We start from the raw sequence: 19,405 nt of genomic DNA on the forward strand, positions 1-19,405 counted from the left end.
ATTGCTATTGAGTTTCACCTTTTCTTCAAACACCTTTCCAAAAAAATACCGGAGCGCAGGAGATTTGTCTTTGTTTTGTCATTCCTGTGTTAGTTACACACTGTAGTTAGTCTAATCTGAAAAAAGTCCATCTAGTTCAACCAATAAATGGTAAAATTGTACAATCATTAATACACAATCCTATACCCACAGTTGATCCATAGGAAGGTAAAAAAAAAACAGCAAAGCATGATCCAATTTGCTCAAGCAGGGGAAAATATTATTGTATGATCCCCCAAGAGGCAATCAGATATTCCCTGGATCATCTTTACTTATAAATGTTAGTTTTCAGTTATATTATGTACATTTATGAAAGAATTCAGACCTTTTTTAAAGCAGTCTACTGAGCTGGCCAGAACCACAACTATTCCACATTTTCAGTTCCCAATGTGAAGAAACATTTACATATTTGGAGATTAAATCTCTTTTCCTCCAGACATAAAGAGTGCCCCTTTGTCCTCTTTGATGACCTTAAAGTGATAACTCAACACCAAGTTCACTATGTGGACCACCTTTGTATTTATACATGTTGATCATATCCCCCCTTCATTTCCTCTTCTCAAGATATAATGAATTTAGTTCCTCTAATTTTTCCTCATAGCTGAGCTCCTCCATGCCTTTTATCAGTTTGGTTGCTCTTCTCTGCACTTTCTTCAGTTCCCTGATATACTTTTTGTTAACTGGTGTCCAAAACTGAACTGCGTATTCCAGATGAGGTGTTACTAGAGGTCTCTGCATTTCTTGCTACAAAACTGAGTAGCTTACCTGTGTCTAATTATCCAAAAGGTACCAGCCTATAACCCAGGGTCTATGAGTATTCAGCCCGTGTCCTGTACTGTACTCCAAAATATAGAATTTATAGGTAAGCGATGTTACAGGTCCTTATTATCTTTCTTGGCAGTGGGTGTATGCCTTTCTTCTGCACTAATTGGCTCTTACGTAAAGACATGTGAGTGTCACTCAGTCTAGAAGTACTGTGAGCCCAGGCTGTGTGATTACACATCTCAAGGGAATGTCAACAGCCTAGGCTCTGATGGGTTAAATGATAAGGACCAGTGCTGCTTAATAGAGGAAGCAGTTGGGGACAGCACTGGAATGTGAAGAGGGTAAGTAAAGTTCGACCATATATGTTTGTTTAATACAATTAAAGCGGGGGTTCACCCTAAAAAAAATTCTAACATTACATTCAGCTCACTACCGACATTGACAGTATGCAGATCTTTTCTTTTTTTTTTTGGTGTACATACCTCGTATAGCTATTTTCTTAGCCGGTTTCTAAGTAGTGAATCCCGCGGGAGTGGGAGTTCCTATGCAGCAGTTAGTGATTGACGTGATGACAAAAACTCCCCCACCGTCACATAAGGAGCGTCACGAGTTGCCGAAAGAAGCCGAACGTCGGTGTGCAGGCGCCGTATAGCGCCGACTTGACATTCGGCAACTCATGACGCTCCTTATGCGACGGGGGGGGTAGTTTTTGTCATCACGTCAATCACTAACTGCTGCATAGGAACGCTCACTCCCGCGGGATTCACTACCCGGAAGCCGGCTAAGAAAATAGCTATACGAGGTATGTACACCAAAAAAAAAAAAAAAAGATCTGCATACTGTCAATGTCGGTAGTGAGCTGGATGTAATGTTAGAATTTTTTTTTAGGGTGAACCCCCGCTTTAATGAAAAAAAAATGCCTCTGCAGGACTACTCTAAAGCAGTGTTTCTCCAGTCCTCAAGGCACCCCAACAGGTCATGTTTTCAGGATTTCCCTCAGATTAAACAGCTGTGGTAATTACTAAGGCAGTGAAACTGATCAAATCACCTGTGCAAAATAATGAAAATCCTGAAAACATGACCTGTTAGGGGCGCCTTTAGGACTGGAGTTGAGAAACCCTGCTCTAAAGGGATGATTACGTAACATAACTAATTGCAGACACTTGAGCCCTGTTTCATAAAATTTCCCCTTTAAAGCAAAAACACAATGTACTTTATGTCAGAGTGAATTCATTATTAATGTTTTCTCCTGGAATAGGTTCAGTATGATTCAAAATTTCACTTAACCTCAGCTTGATCTGTACTGATATGATACAATTATTTTATGAGGATGAAAAAATCTAAGCAGTAAGTTTTGTTTTCAGTTTTTATTATGTGCACTAGAACTATTGGCATTTTTTGAACAGTAGGGTACAATGATACAATTTCTTCAAATGTGTGAACGCCCATCAAGGGTTAAAGGCCCATTTAGAGCTGGGGAGACCTGCAAAAAGAACCGATTCTCTTCTCCCCTGGCAGCCGTTGCTCTCCTCTTCTCCTCTACACTCCTCACATCCAGTGCAGGACTATGGGCTCAGTATTGGATTTAATGATGTCAGAAGACCTGCCGCCACCAAATATTAGGAAAGAAGCTGCCTGTCTCTGGGAGGGCGATTTTAAAAACCTAAGAAGGAGAAAGTGGAGAGGGAGAGAGAAAGTCTGAGGACATAAGTACTTTCCATGGAAAAGTTGTTGTATTTCACCCAGACTAGAAGAAGAGACTATCTAACATGGGTCGGTATATCAAGCATTACATCCTAGGTAGATACATTAAAGAAACAAAAAATACTTTAACCACTTTAAAGTATACAGGGCACTTTCCTGCTCAGACCAATTTTGAGCTTTTGGGGGTCTCACACTTTGAATGATAAATACTCTGTCATGCTACACTGTACCCAAATTGTAATCAATTATTTCACACAAATTAAATTTTCATTTTGAAAAACTGTTTTTAGTTTCTATTATAAAATTTTACAAAAGTCATTTTTCTTCAAAAATTTTGACCAAAATTTATACTGCTACATATCTTTGGTAAAAAAAAAGTAAAACATCACTCCAGTGTACAGTCTTCATCCTGTATTTACTATGCCTCAGTTTGTGAATGAGCAGGAAGCATCAGAGGGTTTCCTATTCATTAATCCGTGCTGCTGAGGCTGCAAAGAAAGGGACTGATAAGTCTATGTCCTCAGTCACCTTCCGCCGGAAAAGGGGGTCCCTGGACGGTAAGCTGTATGGGGGCCCCGTGAATATGTAACTATGTAACTATGTACAAGAAGCTTTTGTTCCTTTTGAGGCCAATATGTAGTGTATTATATTTCTGATAAAATCTTATTACCATGGAGAAACCCTTGAAATAACTTTCCAATCTCAGCGTACCCCTGCTAATAATTAATATTTCTACAGCTAACAATACGTTAGTGTTATGATTACTAGGAAGAATGCTTCTTACATTGGTGGTCAGTGTGGCTCCCTTCTTAAAGATAGCTAAAAAGATAAATTGTTAGTGGTAACCTATGTGAGAGGCGGTTAATGCTCATTGGTCAAGGACCCCTAACCTCCTCTGGAGGAAACCTAGGGTTCAATGAAACCCTGGTTGATATTGGCTCATCTAAGCTGTCACTTTTAATATGTATTTTTTTGTCCCTTCTCATGTCCCTTCAAGTCTCATCATAGGATTTGTCTATTGTGGAACACTCCCCATGTTTTCAATTAAAAATATATTGAATTGACCACAAAAATGGTATCAACTATATTTTTAGCTTCTTACCACTATTTTTGGCCAGGCCCGAGCTGGCCATAGGGCACACCGGGCATTTGCCTGGTGGGCCAGGGCCACCGGGCCGCATGTCTTAACAGCCCATCAGCCTTGTCTCCTTGCTGCACACCTCCCTCCTCCAGCTCTGACTCTCGGCCCCACAGAGAGCTGGATCCGTGCTCTCCCTGGCTGGAAGCAGAGAACAGGAGGGGCTCTGTATGTAGACAATGTGCGGCAGCATCCCACCAAGTGCAGTACCTGTGGCACTGAGCAGCGGGGCTCTCTCCTTTCTCTGTGCGCTTTTTGGCCAGCTTCTATCCTGAAGATCTAAGGGGGATGCTGGGGTGGGCTGTCCCACCATGGACATTGTGCTTGCTGAGCTTCTCCCCCAATCCCCTCAGTCAGGGCTGGAGCAAGGGACAGGGGACAGGAGAAGTGGCAGTGACAAACAGAAGAGAGCCTGGAGGAGGTGCTGGCTCTCTGTGCTCTCTCCCATCCTGTTAGTGGAGCGCTCAGCGCTCCTCCATACAGCGTATTACACAAGATTGCTCTTAGCTCGAACAGTGCATGTCTTAATTACGGGAAAGGTAATCAAGATGTGTACTGTCCGATGTGAGAGCGATCCTGAGTAATCTGGAGAGGTGTTATGACAGGAGGGAGAGAGCACAGAGAGTCCACACCTCCTCACTACTCCTGTAAGATTGGAAGGAGGGGGCTTTGGAGGATGGTGATGGGGAGCTGTTTGTGCTGGGAAGGGTAGTGGTGGGGAAGTGGGGAAGGAAATGTGTGCTACAGTGCCTTAAAAAAGTATTCATAACCCTTGAAATGTTCCACATTTTGTCATGTTACAATCAAAAACATAAATGTATTTTATTATTTTATGTGATAGACCAACACAAAGTGGAACATAATTGTCAAGTTGAAGTAAAATGATAAATGGTTTTCCTAATGTTTTACAAATAAATCTGTGAAAAGTGTGGGGTGCATTTGTATTCAGCCCCCCCCCCCCTGAGTCAATTCTTTGTATAACCACCTTTTGCTGCAAATACAGCTGCAAGTCTTTTTCTACCAGCTTTGCACATCTAGAAAGTGACATTTTTGCCCAGTCTTCTTTGCAAAATAGCTCAAGCTCTGTCAGATTGGAAGGAGAGTGTCTATGAACAGCAATTTTCAAGTTTTGTCACCAATTCTAATTGGATTTAGGTCTGGACTTTGACTGGGCTATTCTAACACATGAATATTGATCTAAACCATTCCATTGTAGTTCTGGCTGTATGTTTAGGGTCGTTGTCCTGCTGGAAGATGAACCTCCCCCTAGTCTCAAGTATTTTTCAGACTCTAAAGCCCTGTACACACGGTCGGTCCAAACCGATGGAAACGGACTGAGGGTCCATTTCATCGGTCCAAACCGATGGTGTGTGGGCCCCATCGGTCAGTTATCCTCCGGTCAAAAATTGTAAAACTTGCTTTAAAATTGAACCGATGGACGCCTAACCGATAGGTCTAAACCGACGGTTAGTATGCAAAAGCATCGGTTAAAAACCTGCGCATGCTCAGAATCAAGTCGACGCATGCTTGGAAGCATTGAACTTAATTTTTCTCAGCACGTCGTCGTGTTTTACGTCACCGCGTTGGACTTGATTGTTTTTTTAACTGATGGTGTGTAGGCACATCAGACCATCAGTCCGCTTTATCCGTTAACCTCATCGGATGGACCGACCGTGTGTACGTGGCCTAACAGGTTTTCCTCTAAGATTGCCCTGTATTTGGCTCCATCCAACTTCCCATCAACTCTGACCAGCTTCTCTGTCCCTGCTGAAGAAAAGCATCCCACCCACCCACAAACATGATGCTGCCACCACCATGTTTTACAGTGGGGGTGGTGTGTTCAGGGTGATGCACTGTGTTAGTTTTCTGCTACACATAGTGTTTTGCTTTTAGACCAAAAAGTTAAGTTGTGGTCTCATCTGACCAGAGCACCTTCTACATATTTGCTGTGTCCCGCACATGGCTTCTTGCAAACTGCAAAATTGACTTTTTATGTCTTTCTTTCCACAATGTCTATCTTCTTGCCACTCTTCCATAAAGGCCAGATTTGTGGAGTGCTCGACTAATAGTTGTCCTGTAAACAGATTCTCCCATCTGAGCTGTGGATCTCTGCAGGTACTCCAGAGTTGCCATGGGCCTCTTGGCTGCTTCTCTGATTAATGCTCTCCTTGCTTGGCCTGTCAGTTTAGGTGGACAGCCATGTTATAGTAGGTTTGCAGTTGTTCCATACTCTTTCCATTATCGGGTGATGGATTCAACAGTGCTCCATGAGATATTCAAAGCTTGGGATATTTTTTTTAAGCTAGCCCTGCTTTAAAATTCTCCATAACTTTATCCATGACCTTTCTGGTGTGTTCCTTGGCCTTCATGATGCTGTTTGTTTACTAAGGTTCTCTAACAAACCTCTGGGGGCTTCACAGAACAACTGTATTTATACTGAGATTAAATTGCACACAGGTGAACTCTATTTACTAATTAGGTGACTTCTGAAGGCAAAAGGGTTCCACTAGATTTTATTTAAGGGTATCCGAGTAAAGGGGGCTGAATACAAATGCATGCTACATTTTTCAGGTATTTATTTTTAAAAAAAATTAAAGCCATTTATAATTTCCTTCCACTTCACAATTATGTGCCGCTTTGTGTTGGCCTATCACATAAAATCCCAATAAAATACATTTACGTTTTTGCTTGTAACATGACAAAATGTGAAAAAGTTTGAGGGGCATGAATAGTTTTTCAAGGCACTGTAGAAGGAGGAATTGAGGGAGGAAGGTTATGTGTTAGGAGACACGATTTGGGAAGATGTGGGCTATCTCTGTCACCTCTCACCTCCCGCTATGTGGCCATGCCTGTGTCTCCTCTCCCGGCTCTCCTGCCTGACAACAATGTCATCGGATCAGCAGTGTGGACGAGCTGAAGATCAGCAGAGAGCGGGAGTCTTTTCATATTAACAACGGGTAATCAACTGATTGTTAATATGATGTAGATCTGCATCTCCTCCCACCCCCTGCCCTGCTCAGTGAACATGCAGGCTGAATTCTGCCTCTGCCCTGAAAGGTGTGATTAGAAAGAAAATGGAGGGGGGCATGACTGCAAGGGGCACTGAGATGGTGGGTTGTGATTGCGAGGGGCATTGTGATATAAAGGGAACTGCATTGTAAAGGGGTACTGTAATGATTACAGCGATTTTACAATACTGTAGGTATGGTAGCGAGCTAAATAGGTAGAGAACACGAGACAAAGGTGTAATTAATACAGCATTAATTCGACCCAGCCAGGAAAGACCATATTCCAACCACTGTGTGAGGTCCTTTTCCAGTTTCTTATACAGCTGGGAAAAGTTCATCTTAAATAATTGAAGAGAGGATGGGAGTAGGAATGGTGCTAGCTTTGTGGAATACAGTGCTGATATTTTGGGTATTGTTACAGGCACAATAATAGATATTCAAATATTAGTGTATATTAATAAATAAGGTCTCAATTTTAGAGAACAATACTAGTGATATATATAAAAATATAAAAATAAAAATATATATAATAACAATGTGAAAATAAATTGGCAGCTGCGATGTACGCAGTCCCAAGTGATCCAAATAAATAGAATCTTAGTGCTGCATTACTTGTGATATCCACTCCAAATGTGTGAACAATGACAAAGAAAAATTAAATAAGTGCCGCTATTAAGATAATTAGAAAATAAATAAAGTTATTAGAGAAAGTGCTTCGTGCTTCGTTCTGTTATGAACATCTAGTTATATGCTTCACACAGTGATCCACTCCAATCTGTGCTCTTATATGGACCGCACTCTCCAGATTTGTACCCCATTTGGGGTTTACAGCGTTCACAGTGTATGCCACTGTGCAGCACTCTGGCAAAAACACGTTCTGCTGTGGTCCTGGGGGTGCTGTCAGTAGTTATCTCATATGCAGGAAAGAGAAAGGGGTCCCAACATAGTGTAGTACCGTTTAAAAATCAGTTTTTATTAGTAAAACAAATGGGTACTCACAATATTGTTGAATCAACAGAGCATTGATTTAGCATGCAGAAAACGGAAGTGTTAGTGGCGTTCTGTCGGTTTGCTCGACCGGTTTCGTCGTTCGCTCCAGATGACGTCAGAGCGACGAAACCGGTAGAGTGATCTAACACTTCCGTTTTCTGCATGCTAAATCAATGCTCAATGTTTTACTAATAAAAACTGATTTTTAAATGGTACTACACTATGTTGGGACCCCTTTCTCTTTCCTGTTTATGAGATAACTACTGAAAGCACCCCCAGGACCACAGCAGGACATGTTTTTGCCAGAGTGCTGCACAGTGGCATACACTGTGAACACTGTAAACCCCAAGAGGGGGTACAAATCTGGTGAGTTCGGTCCATATAAGAGCACAGATTGGAGTGGATCACCGTGTGAAGCATATACAGTGCCTTGCGAAAGTATTCGGCCCCCTTGAACTTTGCAACCTTTTTCCACATTTCAGGCTTCAAACATAAAGATATAAAACTGTAATTTTTTTTGAAGAATCAACAACAAGTGGGACACAATCATGAAGTGGAACAAAATTTATTGGATATTTAAAACTTTTTTAACAAATAAAAAACTGAAAAATTGGGCGTGCAAAATTATTCAGCCCCTTTACTTTCAGTACAGCAAACTCTCTCCAGAAGTTCAGTGAGGATCTCTGAATGATCCAATGTTGACCTAAATGACTAATGATGATAAATAGAATCCACCTGTGTGTAATCAAGTCTCCGTATAAATGCACCTGCACTGTGATAGTCTCAGAGGTCCGTTTAAAGCGCAGAGAGCATCATGAAGAACAAGGAACACACCAGGCAGGTCCAAGATACTGCTGTGGAGAAGTTTAAAGCCGGATTTGGATACAAAAAGATTTCCCAAGCTTTAAACATCCCAAGGACAATGTGCAAGCGATAATATTGAAATGGAAGGAGTGTCAGACCACTGCAAATCTATGAAGACCTGGCCGTCCCTCTAAACTTCCAGCTCATACAAGGAGAAGACTGATCAGAGATGCAGCCAAGAGGCCCATGATCACTCTGGATGAACTGCAGAGATCTACAGCTGAGGTGGGAGACTCTGTCCGTAGGACAACAATCAGTCGTATACTGCACAAATCTGGCCTTTATGGAAGAGTGGCAAGAAGAAAGCCATTTCTTAAAGATATCCATAAAAAGTGTATTTTTAACGTTTGCCACAAGCCACCTGGGAGACACACCAAACATGTGGAAGAAGGTGCTCTGGTCAGATGAAACCAAAATCAAACTTTTTGGCAACAATGCAAAACGTTATGTTTTTGGTGTAAAAGCAACACAGCTCATCACCCTGAACACACCATCCCCACTGTCAAACATGGTGGTGGCAGCATCATGGTTTGGGCCTGTTTTTCTTCAGCAGGGACAGGGAAGATGGTTAAAATTGATGGGAAGATGGATGGAGCCAAATACAGGACCATTCTGGAAGAAAACCTCATGGAGTCTGCAAAAGACCTGAGACTGGGACGGAGATTTGTCTTCCAACAAGACAATGATCCAAAACATAAAGCAAAATCTACAATGGAATGTTTCACAAATAAACATATCCAGGTGTTAGGATGGCCAAGTCAAAGTCCAGACCTGAATCCAATCGAGAATCTGTGGAAAGAACTGAAAACTGCTGTTCACAAACGCTCTCCATCCAACCTCACTGAGCTTGAGCTGTTTTGCAAGGAGGAATGGGCAAAAATGTCAGTCTCTCGATGTGCAAAACTGATAGAGACATACCCCAAGCGACTTACAGCTGTAATCGTAGCAAAAGGTGGCGCTACAAAGTATTAACTTAAGGGGGCTGAATAATTTTGCACGCCCAATTTTTCAGTTTTTTATTTGTTAAAAAAGTTTGAAATATCCAATAAATTTCGTTCCACTTCCACTTGTTGTTGATTCTTCCAAAAAAATTACCTTTTTTATATCTTTATGTTTGAAGCCTGAAATGTGGCAAAAGGTCGCAAAGTTCAAGGGGGCCGAATACTTCCGCAAGGCACTGTAACTAGATGTTCATAACAGAACGAAGCACGAAGCACTTTCTCTAATAACTTTATTGCTTTTTTAATTATCTTAATAGCGGGACTTATTTAATTTTTCTTTGTCATTGTTCACACATTTGGAGTGGATATCACAAGTAATGCAGCACTAAGATTCTATTTATTTGGATCACTTGGGACTGTGTACATCGCAGCTGCCAATTTATTTTCACATTGTTATTATATTTTTTTTATTTTTATATTTTTATATATATCACTAGTATTGTTCTTTTAAAATTGAGTCCTTATTTATTAATATACACTAATGTTTGAATATCTATTATTGTGCCTGTAACAATACCTAAAATATCAGCACTGTATTCCACAAAGCTAGCGCCATTCCTACTCCCATCCTCTCTTCAACTATTATATCACCTAGGTGAAATAAATCCGGTAAGGGCAGCTTCTTAATTAGGGGCGTAATAACCTCGTATAAGGCAATATTTAGTTCCATTGCGCGGATTCATTTTTTCGTTTAAATCTTAAATAATTGATTGATGCAGACAGCCAGATGAACCTCCAGGTATAGAATATAAGAGTTGCTTAAGTAAACAAAAAATTATCTTGCACACACTCAACTAGCGATAGCGGGTTAGTAATGTTTTGGGCCATTGATTTAAACATATTGACTTGAAGAACAGAGACCCTTCCAACTCCTGTAACAAATTGAAGATATTAGGGGTCAACAGGAGCTGCGAGGTCACAAAAAGGAGAATGTCATCTGCAAATAATGCACATTTATGAGTTTTCGTTCCGCATTGAACCAGGACTGCATTGTAAAGGGGTACTGTAATTATTACAATGCAGTCCCCTTTATATCACAGTGCCCTCATACATTACAGTGAGAAGGACCGAATATCCCATCACAACTGCCCTCGTGACCGCCTTTTCCTGTTGCCATAAAAATTATTACATATCCTACATTTATATCAATGGAAAGTTATGAATGAATTCACAATTTCTTTTACATCACCATTTTACTTTTGTATACATTTTTAATGGCCACCCTAATTCTTATCTATTGCAATTGTAAAGTATTATTTTCACAATCAAAATCCTGCTTGAATTGCAATTGTGTTGCAATTATATAACTATGTGGAATGCCTTGTCTTTTTTCATTTATTCTGAGATTACTACTTCATACCATTTAGAAAATCATTGCTTTGCAAACCCACAGCTAATACACTAATATAGAACAAAGTCATTACAATTAAGTTCACAAGTAGGTCAGGTTCCATTGTTATTTCCTGCGTAATTCAGTCTTTATGTTCTCTAGGAATGTTAAGACATTTTCTGTTCATATAGGTATAATGCATTTCAATGATATTTCACCAAGGAGCTCTTTAGTTTTATCATTAACCATCCCAAGAGATGTTTGTTATAATGCTTGTTACGCCTTTTTTTAAATAGTACATGCATTAATACGGCCTTCTGAAATTAAAGGGTGATTTTTTTTTATTTCTGCTAAGATAATAAAGAATTCAAAGATGAATAGACTCAAATGCTAAAGGTAATGCCACACACTCAAACTATATTAACTTGTTCATATCTAGGATTGATGTTACCTGAAGATAGAAGGTATCAGTAATGGCTCTTTTGAGATACAAGGAAATCATTTTTCCGTAATGTACAATTGAGAAATAATGGCAGTGAAAAAAATTGTACCTATGAGGATTTATTTTTTCTGTTATAGGTGATACTTTTTTCAATAACTTCAAATCCCTAATTCTGGTGCTTCACATATAGACCTTTCAATGAGTGTAAATCTGGTTTCTTTACAACTTCATGGAGATACCAAAATATTTTTTGCAAAAAATAAAATTCCTATTGTCCTTAAACCCTCAAAAACATACAATTTTCAGAACAATGGTAAATACTTTGAAGTACTCCTACGCATTTTCAGTTGTTGTAGGAGAGACCCTAAACTGTGGAAGCTATGGCCAAAAAAGGTAAAGGTTTAGCTACTAGAAATACCTGCAGCTGATATTTTCCCATTGCTCCCTTACCGTGCCATTTTGACACTGTGAGATAGCCAACTTGGCAGATCTTTGGTTCTTTGTGTCAAAACTCCTCTAGTGTTTGGTTCTCTGGTGACTGATGAAGGATTTATCAAGAAGCAACAGGAGAGTTCTACAAAGTACATGTAGCCCTCTTTTTGGGGGGGTTATGAGAAATAGCTCTCCTCAAACAGGATATGGCGCTAAACCTGTAAGAAAATAAGAGGACCAGCCAGTCCCTGCTGAATTGGCCAAGATACTGTCTATGGCTGGCTTAAGTAGAAGAGTGGTCCTAATAATGTTTTACTACCGCTTTAATAGAGGTACCTGCAGATAAATGTTGTGTCCCCTTAGGATGATCACGATGCAGTGTTCATCTTTGTGTCAGAGACCTAAGGACACAATCAGCAGAGATGAGGTGATCTTCCAGCTGTTGTCCAACCAGCCTGGATCGCAGCTTCTCATTTGTAGAAATTGTGGCGTGGTACTGAAACTCAGAGTCATTCTATCTGCCCTTTGCTTCGCTTTGCTTTAGTCCCTCCCTAGTAGTTGCCAATTTGACATGCAAAAGACCTCTACAAGAAATGGATTGATTGCCTAACCTGGCCCTGGGCCATATTGGTTATCAAGCCAGGGCCGGCGCTACCACTAGGCGGACTAGGCAGCCGCCTAGGGCGCACAACCTCCTAGGGCGCAGCCACTAGGGGTGTTGAAATAATTGGTGGCAGAGCAGCTGAATCGCAATGGGGTGCCCTGCCTCCCCCGGCATCTTCCTGTTCTGCTCCTTCCGTTCAGTCAGCGTCACCCCCTCCCTCTCCCCCTTCGTTCGCACTGCGGCTCCCTCAGATCGCTCAGTTGCTCCTCAGAAGGCGATCTGCAGGGGGAGGAGTCCTGTACCGGATTAGGAGAGAAGATGAGCTCTGAAGGGCGGAGTTGTAGTAGAACGTCGCTGAGGAGGCGGGGTTGGACCGTCCGGACTCCGGAGTGGTGGAGGAGGGCGGAGTCTTTGGTCAGTAATGGAGGAGAATGAATTCAGTGTCCAGTGATTTTAGGAGCCTGGGTGGGGCTCCGTACTCATCACACTGTTTGTCATCTGCCTGACGGTGAGTCACCTATACACACACCTTGACTGCCTTGTGTGTATGTGAGAGGACCTACTGCCAGGGGGATACCGACCTCCTTACACAGCTGTCTATATACTGACTGTGCACAGGTGGAGTGTACTGTACACCTCCCGCGCCGCCCCCCACCTGTATACCGCACACCCCCACCCTCAACTGTATACTGCACACCCCCACCCCCAACTGTATATTGCACACCCCCACCCCCCACCTGTATACTGCACACCCCCACCCCCAACTGTATACTGCACACACCCACCCCAACTGTATACTGCACACCCCCACCCCCCACCTTTATACTGCACACCCCCACCCCCACCTATATACTGCACACCCCCACCCCCACCTGTATACTGCACACCCCCACCTGTATACTGCACACCCCGAACTGTATTCTGCACATACCCACCTCTCACCTGGATACTTTACACCCCACCCCCACCTGTATACTGCACACCCCACCCCCAACTGTACACCCCCACCCCCCACCTGTATACTGCACACCCCATCTGTGTACTGCACAGCCCCGTCCTCACCTGTATACTGTATACTGCACACCCCACCCCCACCTGTATACTGCACACCCTATCTGTGTACTGCACAGCCCCGTCCTCACCTGTATACTGTATACTGCACACCCCACCCCCACCTGTATACTGTACTTTGGGGGTATTACACTGAGGCGATTCCATTTGGGGATTACAAAAAATCTCCACCCACCACCTCCACCGTATACATGGGCAGGGCAAAGGGGTGGAGTCAGGGGGAGTTGAGACGGAGCCATGGGGGGGGGGGCGCGAAATGAGGTTTCAACCAATGTGTGTCGAAAATCTGTGCACCAGCTCTGTATCAAGCTGTAAGCTAAACCCAGCTATAGAATCCCAGACCAGAAGAGACAAGATCAACTAAAATTACAGGAGCTGTATATAAACTATTGCAATAAACAGTTTCACCTACTAATATATTGGAAGGTGACCACTACACACATACAGTAGCACAGACTATGTGGCACTGTGCATGTATGATAATAACAATAGGGCAGGAATAATTTGTCTGTCAAAAGGATTCAGAAACAAACTCAGGAAGCTATAGACAGTTACAGTTAAACTATAACATAGGAATGCTTGCATAGTAGTATTTTTTGGTCTAGATTTAGCATCATGGACAGGACCATTCGTCTCTACGTTTTTTTTTCAAAGCAAGGCTCCTAAAAAACAGAAAGTGCTAATGCATAATTATTCATCATGATATGTTTTATACTTATACATAACAGAGTAGATTGGGGGGTATGTGATCGAGAGTCCTAAAAAAGGATACAGCACCTCATCCCAAAATAGATTCAAAGGAGGGGAATTTTTTGGAAGAGTTGAGGGGATTATTGCGGTGCGATGAAGGAAACCAGACAAAGTATGTATGTATATATAAAAATATATGAAAAAGGTTTATTCATTCAATTTTTACAAAATATAGTAATTCAATATACAAATAGTGCATAAATTATTTTGTGGGAGCAAGATCTAGAAATAATTTTTTCGATCAGGTCGACCCTACTAGTTTCGCCTCTCGGCTTCTTCAGGGGAATTAGGACAAGATCGTCTCTCTAGATTACTCTAAAGAGATGAAAAAGAATAAAACAATTTTAACATATGCATACAATATAAGCTCTAAAAGAACTTCGATTATATATGTTCAACAAAACATGTCATATATATAGAGTACAAACAAAAGTTTGGCTGGGATCTCTGGCGGGGCAAGAGAAACCAAAGTCATAGGAACAAATGCGCATATATCCACAGCCAGGTAACAGCCAATGCTGTTCAGCCCATGAGAGGGGGCTGGCAGCAAAATTCCATAGGTAGGAGAAATAAAACCTACCCTAGCTTAATGCACAGCCAGTCAAGGAAAAACCCCCTCAGGGTGGATATTGAAATCCAAGTTCAACTGACAGGACTTAAAAATACAGAAGAAAAAGAATCTATGTTAGAAGATGTGTTATTAAATTATGGTCCATTTCAACTAATTAAACAAATCCATAATAGAGTCAATAGGGTTAATATATGTAAAACAGCCATACCTTGAAGCGTAATAAAATCAAGGTGAATACAGGGGAATTAAGTAAGACAATAACATGGGCACTGAAGAGCCTCAATTCATCTGAGAAAAAAAAAAGTGTTTGAATAGATTTAGTATACTTCATAAAGTTAGTGAGAACATGGGTAACTAAATTATTAAGTGTAAGCAAGGGATCAACTTACATGGAGTATTTAACTAGATGAACAGTCTGAGTGCAAGCAAACATCAGCTGGTGATAGAAAGTCAAAGGATAGTCGTTTGCAGCAAAAATCAAGGACCAGTCAATTGCAGCTGAAAAGTCCACAGATAATCTCCTTTAAAAAGGGTAGAAAATGAATGAAAATAAATGAAAAAGTAAAGGTTTAGCCATAAGTATTCAAACCTTACACAGAGGAGACAATAGTGAGGAGAGTGAATGGTTGCAGGATGGAAACTTACCTATCTTTAAGAGGAATAAAGACATCTGTCAGTACCCTGTTGGTAGCAGACAGATAATGATCGTATCATGCTATATACAGCCTGTTGGGGAGGCGGGTGCATCGCGATTGGATCTCAGAGGTCACATGGTCGCTGAGATGCCTACAATTTCCACACTCCTTAGCGCTGAAGCAGCCGTGTCATATGATGACACCGGCCAATCAGCGGAGCCGCACTCTGGAGAAAAAGGAAGAAAACGTATGAGTGCAGAGGGGAGGAACACAGAGCACTAAAAGAGAGCGATTGCCAGCCAGCAGCACCAAAACAGTCACACATACACAGAGCGGCGTGGACCATGACCGCAAGCTGACTGATCAAGGCAAACCAAGCAATCAAACATGAAAGCAAAAGCAGTAGATCCTATATTGTAGAAGTCAACATGTAATAAAAAATTAAGACAAACAAAAAGTCACTAATAAGAAGGGGAGAGAAACCCTGAACAGGGATGTGAATGGGCTGATGTATGGAAAAGGGCTGTAGTGGCTTATTGGGAAGGATGCGCATTACCTCCAGAACTAATTAGGGCTCAAGCTAGTCCCACATATAGGTGAACCCAGAAAGGAAAAATTGCCAAGCCAGAGACCAAAGCCAAAATAGAAAAAAAAATTATATACAACATATTTACCAATAAAATGAAAAATGTAGGGTTTACACTATATGTACAAACATATGTATTCAGTATATTTCAATACATACAATCAAAAATCGACAACATTATTATTGATTCATAAATTATACATCAATACTCAAAGGAAGTAAATGTGGTTGTTATAATGATATATAGCAATATATAACACATTATTGCCCCCATCATAATTGGGAGCAGGTGGGTTGATTTTAGCCAGTGCCGGAACTTGCCCACTAGGTGGAATATGGGGCAAAGAGTTTGGTGGTCAAAGTAGGATACATGTAGGACCTGCTGGAGAGTGGCAATAGAGCAGGATGTAATGAGGAGGGAGGAAATGACCAGACCATAACACCTTTCTTAGATGGAATAACGTAGAGGCCACACCATTTTGTTTAATAATAATAGAATTTCTTATAAATATTTCTTTCACAGAAAGGGCTTGAAACTGATACATTCGTTCAACCCCGGAAATTTAGTGGCATCTAACAACCACATTTACTTCCTTTGAATATTGATGTATAATTTATGAATCAATAATAATGTTGTCGATTTTTGATTGTATGTATTGAAATATACTGAATACATATGTTTGTACATATAGTGTAAACCCTACATTTTTCATTTTATTGGTAAATATGTTGTAATAAATTTTTTTTTCTATTTTGGCTTGGGTCTCTGGCTTGGCAATTTTTCCTTTCTGGGTTCACCTATATGTGTGACTAGCTTGAGCCCTAATTAGTTCTGGAGGTAATGCGCATCCTTCCCAATAAGCCACTACAGCCCTTTTCCATACATCAGCCCATTCACATCCCTGTTCAGGGTTTCTCTCCCCTTCTTATTAGTGACTTTTTGTTTGTCTTAATTTTTTATTACATTTTGACTTCTACAATATAGGATCTACTGCTTTTGCTTTCATGTTTGATTGCTTGGTTTGCCTTGATCAGTCAGCTTGCGGTCATGGTCCACGCCGCTCTGTGTATGTGTGACTGTTTTGGTGCTGCTGGCTGGCAATCGCTCTCTTTTAGTGCTCTGTGTTCCTCCCCTCTGCACTCATACGTTTTCTTCCTTTTTTCCTTTTTCTCCAGAGTGCGGCTCCGCTGATTGGCCGGTGTCATCATATGACACGGCTGCTTCAGCGCTAAGGAGTGTGGGAATTGTAGGCATCTCAGCGACCATGTGACCTCTGAGATCCAATCGCGATGCACCCGCCTCCCCAACAGGCTATATATAGCATGATACGATCATTATCTGTCTGCTACCAACAGGGTACTGACAGATGTCTTTATTCCTCTTAAAGATAGGTAAGTTTCCATCCTGCAACCATTCACTCTCCTCACTATTGTCTCCTCTGTGTAAGGTTTGAATACTTATGGCTAAACCTTCACTTTTTCATTTATTTTCATTCATTTTCTACCCTTTTTAAAGGAGATTATCTGTGGACTTTTCAGCTGCAATTGACTGGTCCTTGATTTTTGCTGCAAACGACTATCCTTTGACTTTCTATCACCAGCTGATGTTTGCTTGCACTCAGACTGTTCATCTAGTTAAATACTCCATGTAAGTTGATCCCTTGCTTACACTTAATAATTTAGTTACCCATGTTCTCACTAACTTTATGAAGTATACTAAATCTATTCAAACACTTTTTTTTTTCTCAGATGAATTGAGGCTCTTCAGTGCCCATGTTATTGTCTTACTTAATTCCCCTGTATTCACCTTGATTTTATTACGCTTCAAGGTATGGCTGTTTTACATATATTAACCCTATTGACTCTATTATGGATTTGTTTAATTAGTTGAAACGGACCATAATTTAATAACACATCTTCTAACATAGATTCTTTTTCTTCTGTATTTTTAAGTCCTGTCAGTTGAACTTGGATTTCAATATCCACCCTGAGGGGGTTTTTCCTTGACTGGCTGTGCATGAAGCTAGGGTAGGTTTTTTTTCTCCTACCTATGGAATTTTGCTGCCAGCCCCCTCTCATGGGCTGAACAGCATTGGCTGTTACCTGGCTGTGGATATATGCACATTTGTTCCTATGAACTTTGGTTTCTCTTGCCCCGCCAGAGATCCCAGCCAAACTTTTGTTTGTACTCTATATATATGACATGTTTTGTTGAACATATATAATCGAAGTTCTTTTAGAGCTTGTATTGTATGCATATGTTAAAATTGTTTTATTCTTTTTCATCTCTTTAGAGTAATCTAGAGAGACGATCTTGTCCTAATTCCCCTGAAGAAGCCGAGAGGCGAAACTAGTAGGGTCGACCTGATCGAAAAAATTATTTCTAGATCTTGCTCCCACAAAATAATTTATGCACTATTTGTATATTGAATTACTATATTTTGTAAAAATTGAATGAATAAACCTTTTTCATATATTTTTATATATACATACATACTTTGTCTGGTTTCCTTCATCGCACCGCAATAATCCCCTCAACTCTTCCAAAAAATTCCCCTCCTTTGAACTTATACATAACACTTATGATATGTTTTATACTTATACATATTGGCAGCTAACAATAAAGGGCATTAGATCCCTTCATACGGATCACCAGAAGGCATGAAGCAGGGGGATGCTTGTCTACATGTCCTTAGGCAGGGTATGGTGCAGGTATATTGCGATGATAGTGTATCCACAAGAAGTGCCCTGCTATTTTTTAGGAGGAATTCCAAGAAATGGGTAAATCTTTTAGGGTACGGATTAAGCACAATTACATTTTCTTTTTGATGTAATATAGCATATCTTTACCTTCTTAGTTCAGGTCCACATTAAATATATCCTTTATTAAATTGTTACATGTGCATGGAGAGGTAATTTTATATGATGCTGAAACATTTTCTGTATTGACCTAACATATATCTGTCTATAACCAGCTTAAATGCTTTGATTTTATAACCATCTAAGCCTTTAAGGTATATTCTGTTTCCTGTTGCATAATCTCTTTAAAGGGTCATTATCCCTAAAAGGTAAAATGCCTTATTTAACATACACAAAACCAATAGCTACATAGAAGGCACCATGATTAATAAAACATACCTGAAGCTCTGTACTTTGTCACTACTAATTTAGACGTCCGAGCCCCACTTGGGAACAAAGTCGATATAACACATTTTAAGGCGATGTCCACTCTTGCCCCAGATAAAACAAATTATCAAAGATTGGAATCTACAGTCTTTATTTGTGATTTTACAATAGGTATGGGTAGCAAGCGAAATAGGTAGAGAACATGAGCCAAAGGTGTCATTTTTACAGCATTAATTTGACCCAGCCAGGAAAGACCATATTCCGACCACTGTGTGAGGTCCTTTTTCAGTTTCTTATACAGCACAGGAAAGTTAATCTTATATAATTGATTGATGCTCCAGATCAACCT

At 40.7% G+C, this 19,405-nt stretch overlaps 2 long non-coding RNA genes across 2 annotated transcripts; one reads left to right on the forward strand and one right to left on the reverse strand.

Moving 5' to 3' along the window:
• Positions 1–14,717: 14,717 nt before the first annotated feature.
• Positions 14,718–15,401, reverse strand: LOC120942667. Its single transcript, XR_005750232.1, has 4 exons — positions 15,355–15,401; positions 15,099–15,230; positions 14,918–14,997; positions 14,718–14,793 (listed from the first exon to the last, which is right to left on the reverse strand). It is a non-coding gene; the product is annotated as an uncharacterized LOC120942667 (long non-coding RNA).
• Positions 15,402–16,925: 1,524 nt separating this feature from the next.
• Positions 16,926–18,436, forward strand: LOC120942668. Its single transcript, XR_005750233.1, has 5 exons — positions 16,926–17,322; positions 17,447–17,578; positions 17,680–17,759; positions 17,884–17,958; positions 18,225–18,436. It is a non-coding gene; the product is annotated as an uncharacterized LOC120942668 (long non-coding RNA).
• Positions 18,437–19,405: the final 969 nt, after the last annotated feature.

This window comes from Rana temporaria, chromosome 6 (genome assembly GCF_905171775.1).
Source record: "Rana temporaria chromosome 6, aRanTem1.1, whole genome shotgun sequence".
NCBI lineage: Eukaryota > Metazoa > Chordata > Amphibia > Anura > Ranidae > Rana > Rana temporaria.